The 6,868-nt window shown below is 37.0% G+C and overlaps 1 pseudogene; it reads left to right on the forward strand.

The window, feature by feature from the left end:
• The first annotated feature begins 1,805 nt into the window (after window positions 1–1,805).
• LOC148803212 (cation/calcium exchanger 4 pseudogene) lies at window positions 1,806–3,719 on the forward strand (annotated as a pseudogene).
• The last annotated feature ends 3,149 nt before the right edge of the window (window positions 3,720–6,868 follow it).

Raw genomic sequence — 6,868 nt, forward strand, 5'->3', positions numbered from 1 at the left:
GGACTAGGGACAAAACTCGAACATTTTGAGAATTCAGGTACTATATTGTCACGATTTGAAATTCAAGTACTAAAGTGAGACTAGACCCAAAATAGAGGGTATTAATCTGCAATTTACCCTAATGAATATTATTTTTTATACTATTCATAAAATTTATGCTTTTAAGCATAAAATATGAAAAATACAAAAAATGAGACTCTTATATATTATTAACTGTAATCAATAAATGGTTCTGAAAAACAAGAACCAGTCACAACCTAATTATTAATGGAAACAAAACTACATACAAAAGTAAAGTGAGATAATCTATTCGATTGGTTTAAATCTAATGGACAAACCCAAACAATTAATAGTTGTTGGACCATACGCGGACTACCCCTTCCGAGAGCTAGCGGGCAGCGGCCGAACAATTGTAACAAGGTTGATTGGGTTTACCTATTCCCTTTCAACTAAGACCCCAGCGGGCAGCGGCCGAACAATTTAGTACATAATAAAAATACTCCCTGCTTTTTGGCTTTTTGTGTATGTTTTTCATAAGGATCATTTACTAAAACATCCCCTATAATTTTATGAATCTATTAAAACTTACCCTATAGATTGTGCTTTATGTGTCATTTGATTGCATTTTTTAGAGGTCTGAATTTGAAAATGCTACTTTTCAGACCTCACCCCTTATCTGGTTTTACCTCTTAAAGTTAGTCTGAATCTTATTTTCAGATCTGAAAATAATAGATCTTGGGCCTGCTCTTAATGTGTTCAAACCCGTTTCAGAGCCGATGCATAGTCTAAAATATCCTTATAATATTTGGAAATGACGTAGGCTACCCCTAATAACCCCAAACCCAGAAAACCAAAACATCCGACCTCTCTCTTTTCTTATGAAAATTATGGATAACTATTAAGGAAATATGGTTATGGAACCTAGGGAACTACCCTAGTAATATGCTTTTTACTTAAAAAAAAAAAATGAATTGCCTAAGCAATGGATAGGCGCCCGCCTAGGCGACTAGGCAGCTCCCATCACCTAACCTCGCCTTGGCGCCTTGAAAACTATGACTCAAAGGTTTTGTGGAGACTATGAAATCTAGTTGTAGGGCTATTTTTGTACTTTTACTTTTCTTTGTTGTATAACTATTATTTGTACTCTCTCTCCCTCTTTTGAATATTAAGGGCAGATTTGTCCTTTTACCTTTTAATATAAATATGTCTTTTAGGGTGTCGACATAGTTGTCAAGGCGACGCCTAGGCGACAAGGTGCTCTTTGAGGCTCACCTCGCCCAATCACCTAACAGTTTTCTACTTCCTACTATAAAATACTTTTTTATTCATTCTCTTTTGAGATTATAATTATAAAATAGACATTATTAAACTAAAATAATCATTTTGTGTCTTCCGGTATTCTCTCGTTGAAAATGCAAATTGCAGCGGCGGCTCTTTCTCTCTCCTTGTATTCTCTCTCTCTCTCTCTCTCTCTCTCTCTCTCTCCGCCCTGTCTTCCGGCCACCGCCGCTGCTTGCAGCGGTGGCTCCCTCTCTCTCCCCCTGTTTTCTCTCTCTCTCTCTCTCTCTCTCTCTTCTCCTTGTATTCCCACCACCGTCGCTGCAAGTTGCAATGGCTCTCTCTCCCCTGTCTTCTCTCGCTCTCGCTCTCGCTCTCTCTCTCCCCTCCCCTGTCTTCTCTCGCTCTTGCTCTCGCTCTCTCTCTCTCCCCTCCCCTGTCCTCCCACCACCGCCACCGCTACTGTAAGTTGCAGTGGTGGCTCTCTCTCTCTCTCCCTTGTGAAGTCCAACGATGGTCCAAAGTGTATGCAGTCTCGACCGCAGTGCGCATCAGATGGATTCTTTAATTACATTGTTTTCTTCTACTACGACTGTCAAAACTTTAGGATCTTGGGGTATGTCGTCTTGGGCACATGGCTTATTTCTTTATTCTATATTGTTGGATTTTAATCTCATAAGAGATTAAATCCAATGGGTTTGATTGGTCAATTACATGAGAAATTGCACCTGCACACTTGATTGAAAAATTAGCTTTTCTCTTACAAAACTCAGTTTTGAACTTGTCCCATATTGGAAAATTATAAGCTTTGTTTTCAGTATTTTAATAGGAGCTGATTTACACTCCTTAGAAATAGTAGAGGAGAGTATGGAGGTTTAATGTCGCGCAACGCGTGTGTGCACGTGTGTGCGGTGCAATGAGGTGCACTTTGCTCGCACTTCGCGTGGCTCGTGAAAGGTGGCTTTGGTTTTGGTACGATACTGACCGTTGATCACCGTTGATGAGATCAACAGTCACGATTCAATCGGGTGTGATCAAGAAGCACAATTCAAAGTTAATAATCATTAATTGTTAATTACTTTTTAAACAGTCACAATGTTTGAAATTGTGACTGTTCAAGGTGCCTTCTCTGAACCAGTACCTACCTTTTCTTTATACCTCTTCATAAACTATTTAAGGAGCATGAATCAGACTTCAAAAACACACATTTTCGAAATCCACTTTCTCTCTCTCTCTCTCAGTCTGGTCTGCTACAGTCTCACATAAGGTTTCTTCGGAGATTCTTCAACTTTGCTGGTTGCAGATTCTCGCCCAATGCCCTGTTGTATCCTGGGAACGGATTTGCCTGTAACTCAACAGCAAACTCAATAAAACTGAGTGGGGTCAAATAACATTCTAAATACAGTGTTTTCAGACGCGCCTCAGAACTTCTCATCCAAAGTTACAATGACCCCATTTTCTTACATATATGTTGGGTAATACTGCAGCTGACTACTTTTGTTGTTCCTTGGAGAACCTTTCAAGTCTCTTGAAGCTTCCCCCCAACGGTTGCTGGTGTTTCTCTAATCCCTCTTGGAAATGGAGCTCCTGATGTGTTTGCTAGCATTGCCGCTTTTGTGGACACGGATGCAGGTGAGGTGGGTCTCAATAGTGTTCTTGGTGGAGCTGTTTTTGTTACTTTTGTTGTTGGGACTGTCTCGCTTTGTGTTGCAGAGAAGAGGGTTCAAATTGATAGGAGATGCTTTATTAGAGATATTTGTTTTTTCCTCCTCACCCTTGCGTCACTTTTACTAATTTTGATAATTGGTATAGTGAGTGTTGGTGGAGCAGCTGCCTTCGTCTCGGTCTATATTGTTTATGCTTTTTCTGTTGCTGCAAGTGAGATGTTGAGGAAACATGCCCGTAGGTTAAAGCTGGATACTGTGGCGCCATTGCTTCCAGTCAGAGGGAGTATCTTTTTCATAGGAAGTGAGGAAGATGAATCTATTTACAGCTCACCACTGGACATAGAATCTGAGAGTGATCCACCACACCTTGTGGATGTGGGCTTCAAAATGTGGCAATTTATTCAAATCAGACATTGAGGATTAATGGGTTAGATAGCTCAAGGCGTTTGTGGGGATGGACTGATGAGGTAACTGATATTGATGACCGTTCACTCATTTCCTGTTCTAAAATATTTTCACTATTGGAGTTAGACAATTCCAATAGTTGAGGAGCAACGATGGTCCAAAGTGTATGCAGTCTCCAATGCCTCATTGGCTCCCATGCTTCTTGCATTTCTGTGGAATACTCAAGATAATGTGGATTCTCAAAGCAGAAACGTTGCATATGTTGCAGGTGTTTTGGTGGGTGGTACACTTGGTGTTATTGCCTTTCTCTTCACCCGAACTGATCAGCCACCTTACAAGTTCTTATTTCCATGGGTTCTTATTAAATAATAATTATTTTTTATTAAATTTAGTTGTGTTATTTATTAATTATTAATTATTCCTATTAACTAGTAATTTTTAATTATTTTATTATTTTTTAAAAATTATTTTAATGCTTATTTGTGTAAATTATTAATTATTTTAATATTTTTATATTCATTAATTATTTTTTTTAATTTTCATTGTTTCATTTATTAATTAGTAATAATTAATTTTTTATTTTTTATTTATATTGTTTCAATATTATTTTGAGGTTGAAAATTATTTTTTATGAGATAATGTAAATTGAATTCAACATTTCCAAATAGTATGTTTTAGAGGTAAAATAGTAAAATCAGTAAATTTCAGATGGTAAATGGTTGATCCAAGACGAACAAACTTATAGATTCAGATCCTCTAAAAAGTAGAAAAGCATCTATGCCTCTTTTCAGATTTCAGACACATTTAATATCTTTTTAACTTTTTATATATGAATTTTCAGATTTATCAAACACCACCTTACTAAAACATCTTTAATTTGCAATCTGTTTACTTAATTGATCTTTCATTAGATGAAAGTGCAAAATGATGGTTTGAATCATTCAAACTGTATTTGAGGTGGCAAATGAAAGGTAGATAATATAGGCCAGAAATCCCTACTTCACCAAATTAGGACAACTCGGTTCCTGATACAAATATACAGGATTTCAAGTTGAGCAGAACCAAAATCTATATAACTCAATCCTACACTGAATTCTGGCCCAAATTTTATGAATTGAAATCAGCCCCCCACAAGATTGCCCCCCACAATGTCCCACAGCACATTCTCGCCGTGAATTGAAAACATCTCCTGATTATATATCAGAAAGGATGATATCATCATTGGAAAATGTTCCTAATACACGGCAAGGATGTGTTGTGGGATGTTGTGGGGAGCTGATATGATCTCAAATTTTACTCCAACCCATAAGCCCAAAATTTTTTTCTTAGGCTCAGTTTGAATAGAGTACAAATATAAATATATACAGTATAAATACATACAAAATATAAGGTTTTGCACTATACATATTTGCATTTATACTCCTTCCAAACTGAGCCTTAGATTCGATGCATGGCCCAAGTTGCAACTTCATCTTTGTCCTTTAGTCATTGCCAAGTTCTCAACGGGGCCAAATCCACATTCATGTAGTCCTCACAATCTTCCCATTTCAAACAGGTGGGATCCAAATGTAAACACCAAAATCCAATTAACATCAACGGGTATAAGGCTGCATTTGTCATTCTTTATTTTAAAGACTTATTTTTTTATTTTTTTTTTGCAGTTAAAATGTTTTATAAAAAACTGAATTTTTAACTGTAAAAATGAGATTAATCCTTAAAATAAAAAATGCCAAATGCAGTCTCGCCTAATACAACTCCCAAACAGACAGGACCGACCTCCATGGCTCCGTCCCAACAATCTTCAACACTTGAAATGCCCTTTTCAATTTATTAGTTCTCTTGATAATTCAAGAGCTTTTTCATTAATCATTAACTAGCGGAGGGGCCCCATCTTCATACGGGCTAGAGTGGAATTGTAATATTGTTATTTGCTATATTAAAAAAGATAATGGTTTCTTAATAAGAAACTTGTAATTATAAATACTCAAATCTTAAAATTCATATAAAGACTTAAAAGAGATAATCATGTACTTATTTTTTAAATATTGATTCAGTAAAACATCTAATATAAAAAAACACGATCATACAGTGATAGTTATGAGTTCTACTTCATATCTGTCCTTTGTTTCACATCGAGAACTCCTAGTTGATCTAGACAGTAGGACCGTTTGGCTTGGGAACTGTCCAGGCAACCAGTTCCGTTTTACCCCAAACCCGGTCCTTGGCTAAAAATCATTGAATCAGTCAACGACCTATTGACCCGGGCGGTCGAACCGTCGACCCATTCAACGGTTTTTAGCCATTTTTATTTTTAGTTATTTTTTTATTTTTTAACTTTTGTTGTCAGAGTGGGCCATCCGTTCGAACCGGACGGTTAAATCATCGACCTGGAAACCGGTGGCCATAATGGTTCTGTTTTCGAGTCGTTTTCTCTAGATGTCAATAATTAAACGAAATGACTTTGTAGTCATAGTCATAGGAAGGGTGGACATTGCAAGGGATTCCAAAACCTTGAAAGATAATTCCAAAGTTACCTTTAATACAAAAAAAATTGGTGGTAAATCCACCAAATTGGAAAAACCAAGGAAAAAAAATCAAAAAATCGAGTCCAAAGTTCTGCTTTGAGACGAAGCTAAACATACATGCAATCAAAGAAAAAGACAAAGCATATTGTCTTGTAAGAAAATTAAAAAAAAAAAAACATTGCACAAGAAAACCCAAAGAAGAAACAAAGGGGAATAAATAAAATGGTGGTAAACCCTAGACCGTTTTGGAGGATCTTGAAGAAGAAGACCAAACATAAAAAAAATAAAATAAAATAAAAGCAGAAAATGAGAAAAAATGAACATAACGCACACACTCGAATAAAGCCCACAGTAGAAGAAACATTTGAATAGTGAAAATCCAAAAAGCATAAAACCATGGTTTTTGAACCGTCATTGACTCGGACGAATGAACATTTTGGCCTGGGAACCCTCCAGGCAATCGGTACCGTTTTACCCCAATCCCAGTCCCTAGTAAAAAACCGTTGAACCGGTCAATGCCCCATTGACCTAGGTGGTCAAACCGTTGACCAGTTCAATGGTTTTTGGTCGTTCTTTTATTTTTTAATTTTTGTTGTCAAAACGGGTCATCCGTTCGAACCGGATGGTCAAACCGTCAACCCAAAAACCAGTGGCCAGAATGGTTCTATTTTCAGGTTGTATGAGTCACATGCTCGAACGACATAACACATATGATACTGCTTAATGAACCTCACACACTCAATTTTTTGCTTGTAGTTTTTGTTGTCAGAACAGACCGTCTGTTTTTTTATTTTTTTAATTGGAAACCGTCCAGGTAATTAGTTCCGTTTTACCCGAATCTCGGTCCCTGGCCAAAAATCGTTGAATTGGTCAATGACCGATTGACCTGAGTGGTCCAACAATCAACCTGTTGACCCGTTCAATGGTTTTTGATCATTTTTTTAATTTTTTTAATTTTTCATTGTCAAAATAGGTCGTCCGTTCGAACCGGAC

This window comes from Nelumbo nucifera, chromosome 1, assembly GCF_055504915.1.
Source record: "Nelumbo nucifera cultivar China Antique chromosome 1, China Antique-T2T, whole genome shotgun sequence".
In the NCBI taxonomy this organism is placed as follows: domain Eukaryota; kingdom Viridiplantae; phylum Streptophyta; class Magnoliopsida; order Proteales; family Nelumbonaceae; genus Nelumbo; species Nelumbo nucifera.